An 18,458-nucleotide genomic window follows, 5' to 3' on the forward strand; every position below is an offset into this window, starting at 1 on the left:
GGTGGTGACCGAAGCTGGTAGTCCATGGAACCGAGCTTCTTCAAGCATTTCAAAGAGTAGCATTCCGAGTTGATCCCAAAACGTTTGGAAGAATTCAGAAGTCAGTCCGTCCAGACCTGGTGATTTATTTTTGGAAAGGGCTTTGCATGCTGCTGTTAGTTCTTGTAGGGTGATTTGTTTCTCCATGCTGCAATGGGCCGTATGGGAGATTTTTTTAAGTCCTGAAAGGATTTCCTCCGTTGCCTTTGTAGAGGTTTCTTGAGAACTGTAAATTTCTCTATAAAAACGTCTGATAAGTTTTCAGGAAAGAAATCCAGATGGGAATGAAGGAAATGCATTTTCAATGACATTCGGCTCCACATATTCTTGTAACATTTCAGCAAGTTTGTCACCAGTTGCTCATAGTTCTCTTCTTTTCTTTGTGTACGAGGAATCTGTGTACCACAGCCTTGAAAGATCTCCATGCAGCCAGTTCAACATAATTCAGGTTTCTTTCAAATTGTTCATCTTTTAGGAGCTTTCTTATTTGAGGATCTATGAAAATTCCTTCTATCAGCTTTGCATGGAATTGGAAACATTTTCAGTAAATATGCGAATTTTCTGCTTTCTTTATCCAGTGCCTTAGTGAAATTTTTATTCAGTCGAAGCTTGATGTATAAAGGGGGAAGAAAAACGTTTTGTGAATCAACCAATGGAACATGTTTTACATTTCTTTTGCCGGGAATATATTCATCTCTCTTATCCCAGTGTTGTACGACGCAGTGTTTGGCTGTTGCACCACTATCCCACAAACACAGGAAACAACAGTATTTAGTGAAACCACCTTGCAACTCAACAAGCAGTCCAATCACTTTGAGATCACCACAAATATTCCAACCATAGTCATTGTAACATATAGCAACAAGAATCTGGGACATACTATCGTAGGTTTCTTTCAGGCCAACATCATGAACAAGAGGAATTGATGGTAAAGTATTTCCATTATGAAGCAATACTGCTTTCAAACTCAGCTTTGACGCATCAATGAACAAACGCTATTCAGAGGTATTGCGATCAATGTTCAGTTCGTGCATAAGACCAACGACGTCTTTGCACACACACATGTTGTTTTCCATTGCAAAATATCTTGAAAACTCCATTTCGCTTACGGTATATTGTAATGTTTGTACCTTTGGCGAGTAAGTTCCACTGTTGTAGACTGGATCCGAGTAATTCAGCCTTCTCTTTGGGTAAGCCCAAGTCTTTGATAAAGTTGCTTAATTCTTCTTGTTCAATATAGTGTGGGGCATTTTCTTCTTCTGACTCGTAGTCCAAATCATGTGAAGTACATGGTTCCGCGACATCTGGTAAAACGATTTCTTCTGTACCTTCATTACTACTTCCAATACCCCAAGATTTTGGTGGCACAGGTATTGGGCCAGTGCCACACAGTTCTTTACCGTGTGGCATTGGCCCAATTGCTGATGGGATATTTGGATATCTGCTACAGTGTTTGCTCTTTTTGGAAATATCATTTATTTTTGTCATGCAGAAATAGCAGTCGTTGAAATGATTCTTGGGCTCGCACCGCACCGTAGGGACGGAAAATGGTAATGCTCTCAGCTTGCCATATCACCACAGCCTTAAGTTCGTTGTACAAGTAATACAACAGATATGTGGAGCCCAATTTTTTTCTTGGTCACCCATTTTGCAGCAGAAAAAGTACAATGAATATGTAACTTTTGTGACATTGTATATTTTCTTCCTCTGAGTTTTTGGGGATAAGTGTCCACAAACAGCAGAAGTTGTCTGGGTGATTGACGCAAGTTCTGTGCTTTGTCTTCTCCATTTGAATAATGCATTAACCTAAAAACAGTAAAAGCTATTGGTAAATTTGAACAGAAGGTGAATTCTTGTAGCGTAGTTTATCGTATACTATATATTGAACAGTTGAATGGTGTAATAAAATTAATAAAAATACTGAGTTGTCTGTAAAAGTGCATCAAATTCAAAATATACTACTGTATATTGCAAGAACAGTAATGATGTATTTGCTTAACTTTTAGCCCAATGAACAAAACCAACCAAAAGTTAATAAGTTTAAAAATTGTATTTCAAACAGTAATGATATTTTTGTACAGAATCCAGTTATCTATCTGTGTCTTAAAACTGAGTTGCAATAGGAAATTTTTATGATTGATTTTATATTCTATACATAAAACTTGACCAGAAACAACCATTGATTTTCTGGATGTAAAAATCATGTTGGGTAGTGTTATTAATATGAACGAAGTTATAACTCACACGATGAAAATATAAACATTATCAACAGTTTTTTGAGAGTTACAAACGCTTTATGGTAATGGAGTTCCTACATGAGCTTATCACAACTGCTTTGGAGGCGTGTACATTTAAGGGCTCATCTGTGGCGCCGAATACCTTTGCTGCAGCCTTACATGACCAAATGAAATTCGTGGTTAGTGTCCTTTTTTTTTTTTTTATCTTGAATACGAGGACTACAACAAACTTATAGTGTGAAAGAGTTCCTAAAGATGGCAGCACTGATGACTGCTGCGGCACCTCAGCTTATCACATGACGTCTAACTGCACCCGCACCCTGCCCACTTTCTAATGTAAGAGAGTCGAAATCAATACTAGCTTATAGTAGCCACTGCAGTTCAGTGTGACGGTCGTAGATAAGACTCATTTCAACTCTGCATCGTTATTATTCTTGGTCTGCAGGTGTATAACGAATTCTCTGTCAACTGGTTACAGGTGAGTTTTGTTTTGTCAGGCTCAGTACTTCCTAGGCTGAAGCACTTTTTGTTTTAATTTTTTTTAATGCATATGTCCTCTTTAGATGAAATCGGGAATTTGTTCAAAGTTTAATATCGTTAGGGAATATAATAATAACCTTAATATCCTAAGTTTGTACCGCAGTGAAGGACTAAAAGCATTCAATAATTCTCAACTTTTTATTTCTTTTGGTTTTGTGCTTAATTACTACATCTAATTTTGGGCTTTGGGCTTCCTGCTAGCCATTTCTTCCTAAATGCATAGTTTATCAGTTCGGATCCATCAGTGATTTAGCCAGCTGAGTAGTGTGAATGCATTCATGTATATCGAATTTTCCGTTATAAGAGAAAATATTCACTGGTGAAATTTCTAAATGCGGATTATTTTGAAATTGTGCAATTAATTTCGTTTGCCTTAATTCGAGACGCTTGTAACTATTCGTGATCCCTTCTGCTGTTTATTTGTAAATCATTTTTCCTATATGTTATTAACAGGGAGATTATTTCAGTCACATTTATCGCCTGTTATTTTTATTAGTTTTCCTCGTAACTATGTATTTGGTACGCTAAACTAATCTCTCTTTCTCTGATTGGAATTTATCTATTTTGACCGACGTTTTGTTGATAATTATCAGTTCGTTCCTGATTACAGCCGTTGTCTCCTGATTCCAGAGTCTGCTCCACGGAAGGAAATGTTAAATGGTGGACCAAAAGTGAAGCAGTTTCGAAACGTTGAACACAAGCCGGTATTTTAGTAAGTAATCCTGAAAGTGTAAAATTATTGTACCACAGTACTGCAAAAAATACGATTCGGAGTAGAAAAAAAAACTACTTTTTTTTTTTTTTTTTTTTTTTATCAAAAGCGATGGAATAGGTTAATTTACAAAAGAGAGATGGAGGCTACCATATTTCAAACTGTGATATTTGAGTTGGTAAAACACATAAAAATATAAAAAATTCCAGTCAGCTTTGATTAGAGAATAAATTCCACTTCAAATCTTATTTTGGTTTTTAGTTTTATTCCTTCAGTGAACATATGGAAGCTCGATGATGTTTCTTGCTTTATCGATTTTGGTACTAATACCAAAGAAGTCGCGGTGGACTTCGTTGGAAAATTAAGCCGGATTCCAGGCTACTGAGGGAAGAAATAAACTACATTGTTTCACGCTTAACTCTATAATCTACTTTTCTCAAATTACCATTTTAAAATTGTTAAACCTGCAGTTACCCGCATTGCGCGAAAAGTGTTTAGCTAAAGTAGTTAATAATAGAGTTTCATTTTCGTTAGCTTCATGCCGCCGCGAATAGTTAACTAATATTAGTTCTATGTACAAGCGTGATGTTAAGATTACGACTATTTTAAGAAGAAAATAAAACTGCACTACATTCTCATTACACTTTATTGTATAATTCTTCTGTTTTTGCACCGTAATTTTATTACACCTATTACTGTTATTCGTAATGTAAAACCACTGGCATTGCCGCTGTGAAGGGTGTATTGTATATACCACTTTTGTATACAATAAAGATTATCGATCGGTGTGTCATCACCAGTTTTTTCTTGTTGACAGCTATGCTAGTCTTTGTGTACTAGGCCCCAACTGCATAGACTAGTGCTGGGATAAAGAATGCCTTATAGAAGACCCCAAGGGCCCTCTTCTTCAGGCACAGTCTTTCCTAGTGACTCTGGCCAGTAGGCTCGCATATCTTCTTATTTTTGTTCTCAGGTAGCAGAAATGTGGCGTGAATCTAAGATTTCTGTCAAGTATTACTCCGTGGTATTTTATTTCTGTTAGCAGCTTTATGGTTTTCCCGTTTATCTTAATTTGTGGAGGTCTTCTAGGGTCAATAAATCATTTGAGAAGTATCTGAGGAGATAGTAAGGAGATTTGCGCTAGCCCATTTTTGCAGGTCGCTAGTGGCCTGGTTTGCTATGGTCGTGACCGGCTGTCAGCCTGCAGCATCAGAACAGGTCATCCACATACGCCTGGGTTTTAACATTTGGAATACTGTATCCATATTAAGGAACTCGTCAAAGACCAGGTTCCACAAGACCGGCCCAGGACAAATCCCTGACGGCAGCCTCTGGACGAGCCTAGAAACAGAGGCGTATGGAGTGGTAACAGTGATTCGCCTGTTTTCAAGATAGGATTCGAGGCATCCATATAAGTCTCCTGTGATATGAGCCTTCCGGAGCCTGGCCAGAACAACAGGCCACCAGAGAGCATCAAAGGCTCCTGCGGAAGTATTTTGTGTTGCAGGTTTTAGCTGTTTCAATAATATTTTCCAGAGCCTCTACAGCCGAGCGCCCCTTCCTAAAGGCATATTGATTAGGCGGTGGTTTGATTTTTGGAAGTGGTTCTCGAGCTTTTCGATCGAGAAGGCAATCGAAAAGCTTGCTGAAGATTGACAGCAAGGCGACTGGCCTCTACGACCCTGGCATTCCCTGTGATTTCGTCGGGTCTTTTTAAAATAACTTATATTCATGCCGTTTTCCAAGAGGCCGGGAAGTGGCCCACCGAGGGACATCGGTTGAGGAGTTCCAATATTGTGTTCGGTATAGTTTCTATTGCCATCTTGAGCATCCCGGGCTCAATTTGATCTGTACCAGGGTCAATCTATTTTTCATCCTCGCTGCTGCTATGCTGAACTACATTGGTGAGAAGGGAGGTTCAATAGCTGTAGTTGTGTATGAGTTATTGTCCTCACATAATTTTCTTTGTTCCTGGGATTGAGGCTCGGTTGCAAGAAGGAAGATATGGTCCAAGATATTGTCTATAGAGGATTTCCATGTTCTGGTATAGGTTCACTGAGCTGTCTTGGTTGCCATTACGACTTCTCCTCTGGGGAGTTTGTTTGTTGTGACCCGATACACAACGACCCGATTGGTCAGCATTTCCTTCTGTATTTACTAGGTTTTTCCATGAGGCCGTCTTTCTTTTCTTTATTTTAACTGTGTAGTCATTTCTGACCTCACGGTACTGTTGACGTAGAACAGCGACCTCTGCCTGTGGCCAGGGTCTACACGCCCTCTGAAATGCCTTGCGGGCACTATTTACCCTTTTCCAGAGATCTGTGAGCTCTGGCGCCCACCAAGGAACGGTTTCGAGGGAAGGCATCTTTTTCTTCTTGATGGCTATATCTGCCGCTTCTGTGATTAGTTTTGTTACCTCTCGCTGATGCCGATGTAGGTTGAATTCATTGGGGTGACAGTTTTCTGCTTTCTCCGACAGCAGCTGCTTAAAATGTTTCCAATCCGCCTTTGTTATGGCGTATCTTGGTAATAGAAGTCGTGTGACATGTTGTGTTTGAAGTGATCTGTGGAGGTTGTAAGGTAACACTCTGTGATCTGAAATGGTAGATGACTTTCATCAACCGGTGAAATACCACCACTTTGCTTATTGGAGGCTTGGAGTGGTGAAACTCATGTTTAGTCTCTAGAGCACAGTTTCCGGCATCCCCCTCCCCCCATACTTCTCCTTCAACCCATGCACGATACTAAGTACTATAGATTTTGATACCTTTCGTGTTTGGGGTTTTCATAAAAAAAAAAAAAAACCTTTCAAGGAGAGAGGTGTCCTGCTATGGAATTACTTGCAAGGGTTAGGTTTAACAAATAGATATTTATTTAAACCCAGTATAAAATAAAATAAAATAAAATATTTCAGTAGCTTTCGGAACTCGTGTCCCTTCGTCAACTGACAAATTTGAATACATTACAAGCAAAGTGTGGCACGTTACTCATTCGTCATTGTTGTAGCACGGACGTGTGCTGCCTTGCGCCAGTGATCATCCATCAATAAAACGGTTGTCTCCAGGATTGGATGTATACGCATGCCTTTCTGGCGATTTAATGCCTTAGAGTTGTTCATTATGTTTAGTGACTCTAGCCATAGGCGGTGGCGAAAGTGTCGCGCGTGGTCCACTATCTCAAAGTCGCGCTTGGGGTCAAGATCGTGGTTGGTAGCCCAAAAATGTTCTGCAAGCGCGGACTGGTCAGTTTCGGCAAGCCGGATTGCTCTGTCGTGTTCCGTGAGGCGATCCTGGAGACGTCTCGATGTCTCACCTACGTAGCAACTGTTACAGGCCCTACAGGTGATACGGTACACTACATTGCTGCGTAAGACAGGTGTGACAGGGGTCTTCACACTGGAGACAAGTGAACGTAGGTTCCTACCTGGTAATTGTACACATTTTATGTTGTAACTTCTCAGGATCTTCGAGATACGTCCTGACACTCCTGGATAGTACGGAATGTAGGCGGATGATATGCCGACTTGCTTCGGAGGTCTTGGGTTGGAAGTAAGTTCTTGTGCCTGTAACAAGCATCTGTTTAGTACATGGGATGGATAACCGCATCTGGTTAGGTCCGCCTTCACACGGGAGATCTCGTTACGTCTAATTGTGTCGGTGCTGGAATGGCTCCAGGCCCTGGAGAACAGGGTGCGGGCAGTGCTATTGAGATGGCTTGGAGCGTGGCCGGACCCGTAGTTGGTGAATTGACCGCACCACATGGGTTTGCGGTATACTGAGGTCTCTAGATGTGGGCCTACGCGATGCACTAGCACGTCCAGAAACGGGAGCGAACCGTCCACCTCTGATTCTACGGTAAACTTGATGAAATTGGATAGAGAGTTGAGGTATTCTAGTAGTACGGTTTCAGAACCACGTGGTATTATGGTAAAAATATCGTCGACATATCTACACCACGTTGTAATAGGTGTAGGTGGGTTCTGGTGTATCTGCTTCTCCAGATCTTCCATGGCGATGTTAGCTACTACGGAACTGACAGGGGCACCCATAGCAGTGCCATGTACTTGTTTGTAGAGTGAGTCTTCAAAGGTGAAGATGCTGCTAGAGAGGCATAGGTTGAGGGCGGTACAGATGTCATCAGTGGATAGTGACGTCCTGGATTGGAGGCTTAAGTCGCTCTCAAGGAGCCTTCTGGCGCAGTGCACGGCCTGTTGGACGGGAATCGAGGTGAATAAAGAAACCACGTCAAATGATGCCATGACAGAGTTATCAGGGATTGAAATGTCCTTAATGGTGTTAATGAATTCACTGCTGTTTTTAACGGTGTGAGATGTATTACCTATAAGAGGCGAGAGGAGGCTCGCGATGTGTTTGGACAGTTCATACGTTGGGGCACTGCAGCAAGACACTATAGGTCTGAGAGGAATACCCGGTTTATGGATCTTTGGTAATCCGTAGAATTGCGGTAGTTGGCAGCCAGTAGCACGCAGAAGATGGTGAGTCGCGGTCGGGATCTTCTTATCTTTAAGCCATGCGTGGACAAGTTTATTAACATTTGCTTCCAGACGTTTCAAGACTTTAACGGGAGGATCAGGTAGAGGTTCATATACGTTAGGATCGAGTAATAGGGCCAAGGCTTTCTCTCGGTAGGCTGATCGGTCCAGCACAACAGTCCGGCGCCCTTTATCCGCAGGAAGTACAACGATGGAGTTGTCTTTTCTTATAGATGACAGGGCGGCACGTTGGCGGTGGTTGAGGTTTGAGCACGTTTTTCGAGTGTTGCGGAGGACTGCGGCAGTCTTGAATCGGATCTCGTTGGCAGTTTCTTCGGGAAGGTTGGTAATACTGGCTTCTATACCCATAGCGAGCTGTGTGATGGGAGGTTTCGATGGTATAACGGCGAATTTCATACCGTTTGATAAAACACTCAGCTGCTCGTTGGACAGTTGTTTGTTACTTAGATTCAAGACGAAAGAAGTCGTGTCGTCTGAACGAGTGTTCGTCTTTAAGGAGTTAGTTTCTATGCTCAAGTTTATGAACTTGCGCTGTTGGCGTAAACGGTAGGTATCCGAGGTCTGACTAGCCCGATGGCAGATGGTATGTATAAGGTTTGTAAATACAATAGGCGAGACCTTACCTTGTAGATGTTGTAACAGTCTGGACTTGTTGTAGTCAGCGTTCCTGATTTCACGGTGGAGATGGGATATCCATAAATTTAACGTGCGTAGGCTGAAGTTAAAGCAGGCACGATCCATATGAGAGTTGTGGAACGGGGCTTTGTATCGGAACCCTTTAGGTATAATTCGATTGCTTTTGCATCTGTGTGCGAAGCGTAAATGTTGCCTGTAGCGAGCTATTGAGAGGAAGCACTTTTGCAACTGTGCACAATCGTTGTAGGTATTATGGCCATAAAGTGATCGAATAGTGACAAATGGGCCTGGAGTACTGGGGTCCATAGTTTAACAAATAGATATTTATTTATTTAAATATCTATTAACAAATAGATATTTAAATAAATATCTATTTGTTAAACTATGGACCCCAGTACTCCAGGCCCATTTGTCACTAAGGATTAGGTTGATATTCGCTTCCCACATAGTGCTCGAGAAGGTGTGGGGTTGGTTTGGTCTGTTTACGATGGATAAGTCGCTGCTTGATATGTACTCCTCTAGGCGCTGGCCTTTGTTCCTCTCCGTTCCGGTGTCTCACTGTGCCAGGCAGGTTATCTGCAGTTGGCATCAAGGCCTAATATAAGTTGTTGCTGCAGATTCTGACGATATTGTATTGTAGGGAGTATGTCTTCTCCTGGTCGGACGTAGATGGACACTACGTAAAATTCCCCCAGGGACGATGCTATACGGCCGCAGACTGCCCAGGTCATGCATAAGCATGTTATCTTAATTACAGTGAGATCAGGATTACAAACAGCAATGGCAGCCTACGGAATTTCACCATCCACTTGGACAATTTTAAACTGTAGTGGGTGGGTACCCTCTAAATTGGTATTTATGTGTGTAGGGCTCTTGTAGAAGAAGTAGGTATAACTTCTCTTTTTTTAGCTTTCTTAACTAGCTGTGCTAAGACCACCTTGGAGCGTTGCGCATTGTGTTGTGCTATCTTCACATTTGACGTGCTGTAGTAGTTGTTATAACTCTCCATAATTGATTCTCAATTGTTGCGCACCTTTGCTTTAATGTAGACCGGGCATTTACAGGATGGAATGATCTGATGGTAGCTTCATAGCTGTACAGTTTGCACAAACAGGGGTTTCCGCTTTATTAGGGCAATTGTTATATTCATGCGCCCAGTGTTAGCACAATGGCCAAAAGGGGGTTGCGATTCCTTGCAGGTAAGAGTCGTGTGACGAAAGCGACAAAACCAGAAGCATTTGCGAACAGCCACATGCTGTCTGAAGCGGTGGCTTTCCAGTTTTCATAGATTCTGGACTGGTGACTCAGAATTCTCCAAGCGGCAGGAGACAGTTCAATGATCCAATTAGCGGAATTCTCATTTCTGGACTTTGTTTTGTAACCCTCCTGTTGTCGTGGCTCCTTGCCGGTGGGTAGCTGACGGCAGTTTTTGGTATAAATCTCCTACATGTGGTAGGCGTCAGAGTGCCCAGCACATGGATGACTGGACCCAGGGTATGAGATGAACAATGGCGGATAGCTGTGACAGTTGCTATTGTATGTGCTATTGTTAAATGTATTTATAAATGTGGTTTTAAAGGGCTTACTTTAAATACTCTTGTGATACATGGGTTAGGCTAGGTGGCGGTGAACAGTGAGTTATTGAATTCAGTGCTCCGCTAAAATATTCAAATATCAAAGTAACCCTAAAAGGATTATATACGAATTACATATTGACAGAGAGCTTATGATGACCGGATTCTGGATATAGAGTCCGCTAAAGGAATCCTGGACAGGTAATATGTTAATATTTAATTTTTAGGCATGTATGCTTGGGTTTTTTGTTGTAATGAACAGTCAGTCTATAGTTGACTCAGCAGCGGAATGCAGCAATAGCCGCTTAAGACAATACGGTGCTTACAAGGTCGAGGACAACGTCATGTGGCGACAAAGTTAGGGATTAAACCCTCCCTACCCCAACTGTACTTTTCTTCTATTATTGTCACAGGTAAGTTGCTTTGCTGTGAGATATTTTAGGAATCTGTGGCCTTTTGTGTGCCTTAAGGAGCAAACTTTAGCTGGAAGACATCTGAAGCGGATATAACTAAACTACATTTAGTTCGTGTGTTTTATTTAACTCGCTTAAACCTAAACATGGATGACAAACAACTTCCTAATACTGAGGAGTTTCTTTCGTCAGTATCTACGGCTGAAAGTTCTGGGTTATTAAATCCACAAGTTGCCCTCGAGGGATCGGATGATTCTGAGTCTTCGCAAGATGAAATTTTTCGTCAGAAATCTCTTTCCGCTGAACAGATGGAATTGGATGGCTAATTGTAGGACTCTGCAACGCAAAAAACACTGGCTAAAAATATACAGTCAGAGTTGGATAGTGATATCGCAAAGGGGGAGCCAACGAATGACAAGCTGGATATAGACTCCGAAAGTGAATCGAACTTACAAACAAAGCTAAATGAAATGGACGCACCTGTCATTCTGGGAACCATATCGAAACTGCACAATGATTTTTCTGGGTTTCTCTCCCAAGAGGGAAACAAGATTACTAAAACAGCTGGTAACATCCTAAGAGAAAAGTGGCCTAATTTGGAAACCGTGATAATGTCACTTCTCATTGAAAACTAAAAACTAAAGGTACTTAATGAGGAGGTACAAAACAGAACAGATCTCCTTGATAGGATTATAAATACCTGCCCGGCCTTTGTAATGAACTGAGATGCGGCCGGACGAGAGAAATCAAAGGATCTGATGGGATCCAAGGTTATCGATTCTCAGCTGATAAGGGAGCCACACCTGTCATGTTCAGAACCTAATCATTCTGGGTTACTACCTGCTTCTCCTGTTCCTAGATCATATGCAGACACTGTTCGAATTTCGGTACAAAAGACTGGACAACCGAAAGTTAAAACTGATAATGTTATTATTCTTCGAGCTTCAGACACCAGTGGGTGCAAAACAAGTGGCGAAGTTAAAAATCTCGTTACTAAGACTCTCAAGTCTGATCTTAAGTCTGTTAAAATTAAGTCCGTACGCATGATACGAAATAAAGGATTTATTATAGAAACTGCTACCAAGACAGACTTAGAAAATTTATCTGCTTCTGAGTCTCTTACTTCGGCTGGCGTCTCTCTCGGTCGCCCTCGCATGGGAAGCCCGTCTTTGCTTCTTTACGACATTCCAAAAGATTTATCTAAAGAAGAAATAATCGAAAATCTTCACGTGAAAAACTTGGCTGACAATGGATTTTCCTTAGAGGAATGTAAACAGGAAATCGCTCTCAGATTTACTACCCGTGCAAGATCGTCGTCACTTGTGAATTGGGTAATAAGCTTCCCGCCAAGAATGTACAAACGCCTTCTGTCGCAAGAAAAGATTTTTTTATCTAGGAGTTCTCCAAATTCCGTAGGTTTACAATTGTAACCAAGTGTTACCTCTGCTTAGGATATGGGCACGCTACAGAGTTTTGTTCCCAAGAATCCCCTTCGTGCGGTCACTGTGCCCGCAGTGGTCATGTTTTCTCTGAGTGCCCTCATAAGGAAGAGGCGGCTTGCTGCGCAAACTGCGAGCGACGTAAACGGGAGTACAGCCATTCTGTAAATGACAGTGAATGTCCTGAATATATAAAAGAGCATTCGAAACCGCAAGAATAAGGACCACTTATGAGTAATTTGACTCATCACTCTCTACATAATGTAAACAACACTACCTCTCTAAACGGTTATACGCCAGTTTCGTCTATGAGGGAGAAAGACCGTCTGAGGATTATGCAGATAAATGGGCAGCGATCTCGGGCAGTAGTTGACGAGATTAGGCTTTCTGCCGAGACAAATTGTATTGACATTGTCGCTGTACAAGAGCCTTATTTTGCACGCGTCGAGTCTGGACCACAGTCTAAAATCCTGGGTTGCTCGTTAAAAATGAGAATAATACAACCCGTTGACCAGAATCCCAAATCTTGTATATTAATTCTTAATGACTCTTTAGACATCACGGTTCTTCATGGATTTTGCAATCAGTTCTCTACCTGCGTTCTTGTCACACACTTAGTAATGAATTTTTACTTAATTTCTTTCTACTGCCCTCCATCGGAAGACTTTAACCACTGTCTTGCTTACCTCGAGACTGTGATAAATACTTTGGGACCGAATAGCAATATATTGATCTCATCGGACGTCAACGCAAAATCAAACTTTTGGCACAGCCCTTCTACAGATGCACGTGGAGATGCCTTCTCTTGGAGGAGTTTATAATTAATCATTGTGTTTCAATTCACAACAAGCCTAATTACCCTCATACTTTCTCAAGTTATGCAGGAGAATCTAATATAGATATAACGATGACAAACTCTCACTTCGATTTGCGGCTTACTCACTGGACTGTGTATAGGGACTGGTGCACCAGTGACCACAGAGTCATCTTTTATATGCTTTCCCCTGATTCTGCCGTTCCATCTTCACACACTTTTTCGTAGCCAGAATTAATAAGATTTTACATCAGAAATATTGACTGCAATGAATGCTTTTGACTCTTCCATTCTTCTGGACCTTGACGAACAGAAAATTGCTTCTTTTGAAACCTCACCTATTTCTCATCAAGTGAACCATATTCAAAATGCTATAATAAAAGCGTCATATAAGTCTTCTAGGAAAAAGAGGGTTAATCAGAAGACGTGTTCATGGTTAGACGCAGGAGTTATCCCAGTTAAGAAGGGAAGTTCATCGAGCCCGTAGGTACTACCAAAGGCATAGAGACTGGCCCCAAGCCGACGTTAATCGTTTTTACCAGCAGTATTCTTCATTGAGGAAAAGCTAGGTGAAGGCCATTGCCTCTCGAAAGCGTGAAACGTGGATGAATTTCGTTCACACCTCTGGAAATACTAACACTTGGGGTTTTCTATACAAGATTGCAAGAGGAAAAACCTCTGGTTTCAACATATTTGGCTCAAATGTGGCGGACTCCGTGGAAACACTGAACTGGCATGAAATCTGCAAATGCAATCTTAGATGCTCTTTTTCCGTTGGATGATCCTGCCTCAGACTTAGCTGTTCATTCTAAAATCCAATCAGACAATGAATTTTATGTGTCCTGAACAACCACTGAACCTTTTACGTTTGATGAACTGCAGGCTGTCTCGCATAAAGTTATTGTTCAGAAGTGTCCAGGACTAGATCTTGTAGAAAACATTTTTATTATCAGAGTAGTGAAATGAAAACCTTATGTTCTTCTAAACTTATTCAAAAGATGCCTTCAGGAAAAACTTTTCCGGAAATTTGGAAGGTCGCTCTAGTTAAGTTGATCAGAAAGCCGAATAAGCCTTCTGGACCGGCTAGATCGCGCAGGCCAATCGCTCTGCTAATTTGGATAAATTGCTAGAGCGACTAATGGCCATTAGATTGAATACTCTACTGGTAGAACAGGATCTGCTTTTAAGGAGTCAATATGGGTTCTGTCCCGGACGTTCCTGCGAGGATGCTCTTGTGGACTTTGTCTTTTCAGTTCAAAACTCGGTACATAAATATATCCTGGTCGTTTTCATCGACTTCGAGTGCGCCTTCGACTCCCTTTGGTGGGAGAGTGTTCTGGAGCGTCTGCGCTCGGTCGGTGCTCCAACCACCTTTACTTTTTAATCCGTAATTACTTTGACAATAGAACCATAATAGTCAAGGCTAAACATAGCCAAGTATCAAGATCAATATCTAGAGGGTGCCCACAGGGCTCTATATTGGGTCCTTTTACATGGAACATGCTGCAACAGTGGCTTTCCGATCTTTCGATAACTTCAAAATAATAGTGTATGCAGACGATCTCACCATCTTGGTAAATGGTAACTCTAGGGCCGATCTTGAAATTACCGCAAATTTTGTTCTCCGGGATCTCTACGATTGGACTGTGGCCAATAAGCTTAAAATAGAGCTTGTTAAAAACAAAGATGATGATTCTTGGATCAAAGTTGGATATCTCTCGTCCGCCGTTGGTCAAGATCAACAACATTCGTCACCCCATAGTTAAAGAGAACAAGGTTCTAGGAGTGGTAATTGATTCCAGTCTCAATTTTATTTCTCACTTGAAAAACTTATCATCTAAAATATAGATTTACTGGTGCAATTATTAGGGTGTCCCGTGTTGAATGGGGGCTCTCCAGAAAAACTTTAAGGAGCTATTACAATGCAGTTTTCCTCCCTCTGGTCACGTATGTTGCCGGTTCGTGGTTTCACAGGGCATGGCTCAAACAAATCGAAGCAAAACTCACCTCCTTGCAGAGGTTGCGATGCAGGACAGTCTCGGCGCAAGCTCTGCAAGTACTAGCCGGAACATTACCTTTAGACTTGCAGGTTACTTATAGAGGATTTTTATACAAACTGAAAAGCCAAATTGAGACCGAATTTCTTGGAAAAACCATCAATCTCCAAGATGATGCTAAAAGAGAAAGAAGGAGACTGTGGAACGAGTTAGTTAACATCTGGCAGTCTCGATGGGATACAGCCCCCGTTGGTGCAACAACGAGAAAATTTATACCACAAGTTTCATTTCTCTTTGATAAACGTGTTCGATTGTGGTTCTGCATGGACATATTCATATCCTACCTGTTAACAGGACATGGATCGATGAACCAGAATCTTTTTAGGTTCAATTTATCACAAACAGACCTCTGTTCGTGTGGATCACCAGAGAGTTGGGATCACATCTTATATCATTGCTCCCTGTATGACGATCTCAGAATTCCTCTTCATGCACTTACTAATTTTCAACCAGGGCAGGAGTCGTCTCTGCTTCAAAGCTCGGAGTCATATCTGATTCTTTAGGCTTTCGCTCAATGCGTATTTCTTTGAAGTCGTTCAGCGTCGACAGATCTAAACAGAATTGAGCACAATGGCCCTGCTGATACATAGCTAGATCAGCAGGGCTGGAATTTTTCCAGCTCTTGGATCAAAGAGGCGACATTTTTCCTCGGCCTGCAGATAAAATTGAGTGCTTTCTTTCTGTGTTTTTTTTTTTTTTTTTTTTTGGTAGCATCACTACTTTCTTTCTTTTATGTATTTTTTATCATTATAATTTATTTCTTTTTTTTTAGGAGCAGCGCTACCTTCTTTTATTTGTTTATTTATTAAATTAATTTTTTTATGAGCACCACTTTTTTCTTTCTTTTCTTTTTGTTTACTATTTATTTATTATTTTTTTTAACAGCACCACTACCTTCTTCCATTTTACTTATTTTTATTTATTTATTATCATTATTTATTTTTTAATTATTTATATTTATTTATTTATTATTATTATTTTTTTGTATTATTTTTATTATACATGTTTTATTTCATTTTCTTCTGCTTCATTTTTATTCATTTTGTTCCCATATCCAGCACCATAAGTGATTTTTTTTTTTTTTTTTTCCCTCTGGAATGAGCTCCCAGAGGATCCTAGCCTACCTTCTGGCAACATCAGGTGGTTTAGAGTCTCTCTTTAGACAGTACGTGCTTTACATGGACTTGCCCACCTTCCAGTGGTGTGGACGAGTACCCAGAATCATCTGTCCAGGTGACTGATGCTTCTGGGTAGCCATGAGGCCAGAACAGAACACACACACACACACACACACACACACACACACACACACACACACACACACACACACACACACACACACACACACACACACACACATCTGGCCCATTTGTAGTGATACTGTTCTTCACAGAGATACGAGGCGAAGTTGAACAAATGTTCTAGGAGCCGCCCTTTACATATACACATGTCCACATGTGATACACGGATATTTTCACTCCGTGGCTGAGTTAGTCGGTCTCAGGCGTAGATAGCAAGGTTTTTTCCCCAAGAGCTGGGGTTTTTTTTCCAGCAAACAGACAAATTGACTATAGAACACACGCAATTAACAGAGATAAGACACAGCACAGCAGATGAATTCAATTATTCGGGTGGTCTAAATATAATAGGTTTTTTTTTTTTTTGTGATACACGGAGAGTCTGCGCGTATAGCACAGTGGTATCGTCACCGTCCTCCCCACACGGTGTGGAAAAGGCCCGGTTCGAATCCCGTCGATGACGCGAGGAACTTTAATGGGCTTTTTTCACTCCGTGGCGGAGATAGCAAGGTTTTTTTACCCGCAGAAACTGCAGTTTTTCGTCCAGAAACTGACAAATCGACCATAGAACACACGCAATTCACAGATATAAGATAGCACGGCAAATGAATTTAATTATTCGCGTTGCCTAAATATAATATTTTTTTGTGATACACGGATATATTCTGATAAGTCTACTTGGTTTGAAGGTTTATAATCAAGGAAAGGTAATATTCAAGCTAGATTTATGATAAGTCTGTTTTGCCAGTAGGAGCATTTTCTATTCTAACTGTCAGTTCCAGCTGCCTGTGCTTTAGCATAGCGCTGATACTTCAAAATTTGAAGAGCTACTTTTTAAAATCTGCCAGATATGGATGAAGGGGACTTCAAATAGGTGGAAGTTTATATCTGGCTGATTAGTTTCATCTAAGTTTGGAAAAAAATGCCTTCTTAGCGGAAAAGATATATAAATTTAAAGAATTTAGATTTAAATAGTCAAAGGCTATACCACCATTGTTAACGAAGGAAGAAGGCTGGTAACGCCCCTATACGGTTATTAGTGTCCTCTCATAATAATAATAAATAAAAAAAACTGTTCCTCAAATGGAGTCAGATACACACAAGGTTCATGGCACATGTGAAAAAATTTGAGGCTTTGAATTGAAAGCGGTTAGAGGTTCTAAGAATCTTGAAAGTGGTGCTAAGGAGTCTGATCTCACTGTTGCTACAGAGACCACTAAGTCTGCAAATTTCAAATGTAGATTGAGGAAGAATTGAAATTCTTCGCTTACGCTAGAATTTCATTTCAGGATCCAAGTATATCTCGAGGAAAATTGTCACTGAATCAAAGCAAAGAATCTTCTGAGGTCTCAGTCTCTGGAGGTGTAGGTGAGAAGATGTTGGAATGGGAGGAGGTTCTCAAGGGTAAAGCTATCATGTTAGGAGAATTGGATAGTGAGGATAATAGGGATGATAAGGACATTGAACTTTCTACACCACTTAGATCTCCTGAATATTCCATCAAAACATGTCGTCAAAGGTGGTTATGCTACGGTAGGAAAGCAAGTTCAGTTGGATCACGGTGTACATCGTGCAGTTGGTCTCCCGTTTTAAGACGAAATAATAAGAGGAAAGTGAAGATCAATGTGCCTAAAAATGATTGGGATAAGGAATTAAACAAAGTTATGAAAAATGTTCAGAGTGATATGAATTTGGCTGAGGAAAATGAAAATTCTTCAGCTAAAATTGAGATTGGGAACGACACTGAAGCGAGCATCTTGTTATCGTGTTCAAAAGAAATTAGAATCGAAAACATTAATTTTAATCCTGTTGTCAAAAAACATGACTTCTTCTGGGGAGAGAAACTGCTTCGCGCAGTTGAGGAGGAGAATATTTCGGAGGAGATAATACTCATAGCTTTATAGAAATAACATTTAAATTACGCAAAGATTTGGATGATTTCCTTTTTGCCAATCAGAGTGATATCAATAGGAGTTAAATGAGAGGAAAACTATCTAGATGGGATCTTCTTGAAGCCATGGTTTTGCAACTTCGTATACAGAATGAGAAATTCAAGAAACGGATACAATGTATGCATGAATCCGCTCAGAATTATAGGCAAGATACGGATAACCGACAAAATCTGAAACTTTATAGTGATGTAGTTAAGAGTGACATAACTTCTGTTGCAAAGGACGTGGGCTTGA

At 40.8% G+C, this 18,458-nt stretch overlaps 1 protein-coding gene across 1 annotated transcript in view; it reads left to right on the forward strand.

Annotated features, from left to right (window-relative positions):
• Positions 1–2,646: 2,646 nt before the first annotated feature.
• LOC150088255 (intermembrane lipid transfer protein VPS13A-like) overlaps positions 2,647–18,458 on the forward strand; it is a 3,009,916-nt gene continuing 2,994,104 nt past the window's right edge. Inside the window, exon 1 of the mRNA XM_090370087.1 lies at positions 2,647–2,754. The gene's annotated coding sequence lies outside the window, so the exon portion shown is untranslated. The remainder of the gene's footprint in view (positions 2,755–18,458) is intronic.

Source organism: Mastigoproctus giganteus, chromosome 3 (assembly GCF_048544385.1).
Source record: "Mastigoproctus giganteus isolate SK-2022 chromosome 3, ASM4854438v1, whole genome shotgun sequence".
NCBI lineage: Eukaryota > Metazoa > Arthropoda > Arachnida > Uropygi > Thelyphonidae > Mastigoproctus > Mastigoproctus giganteus.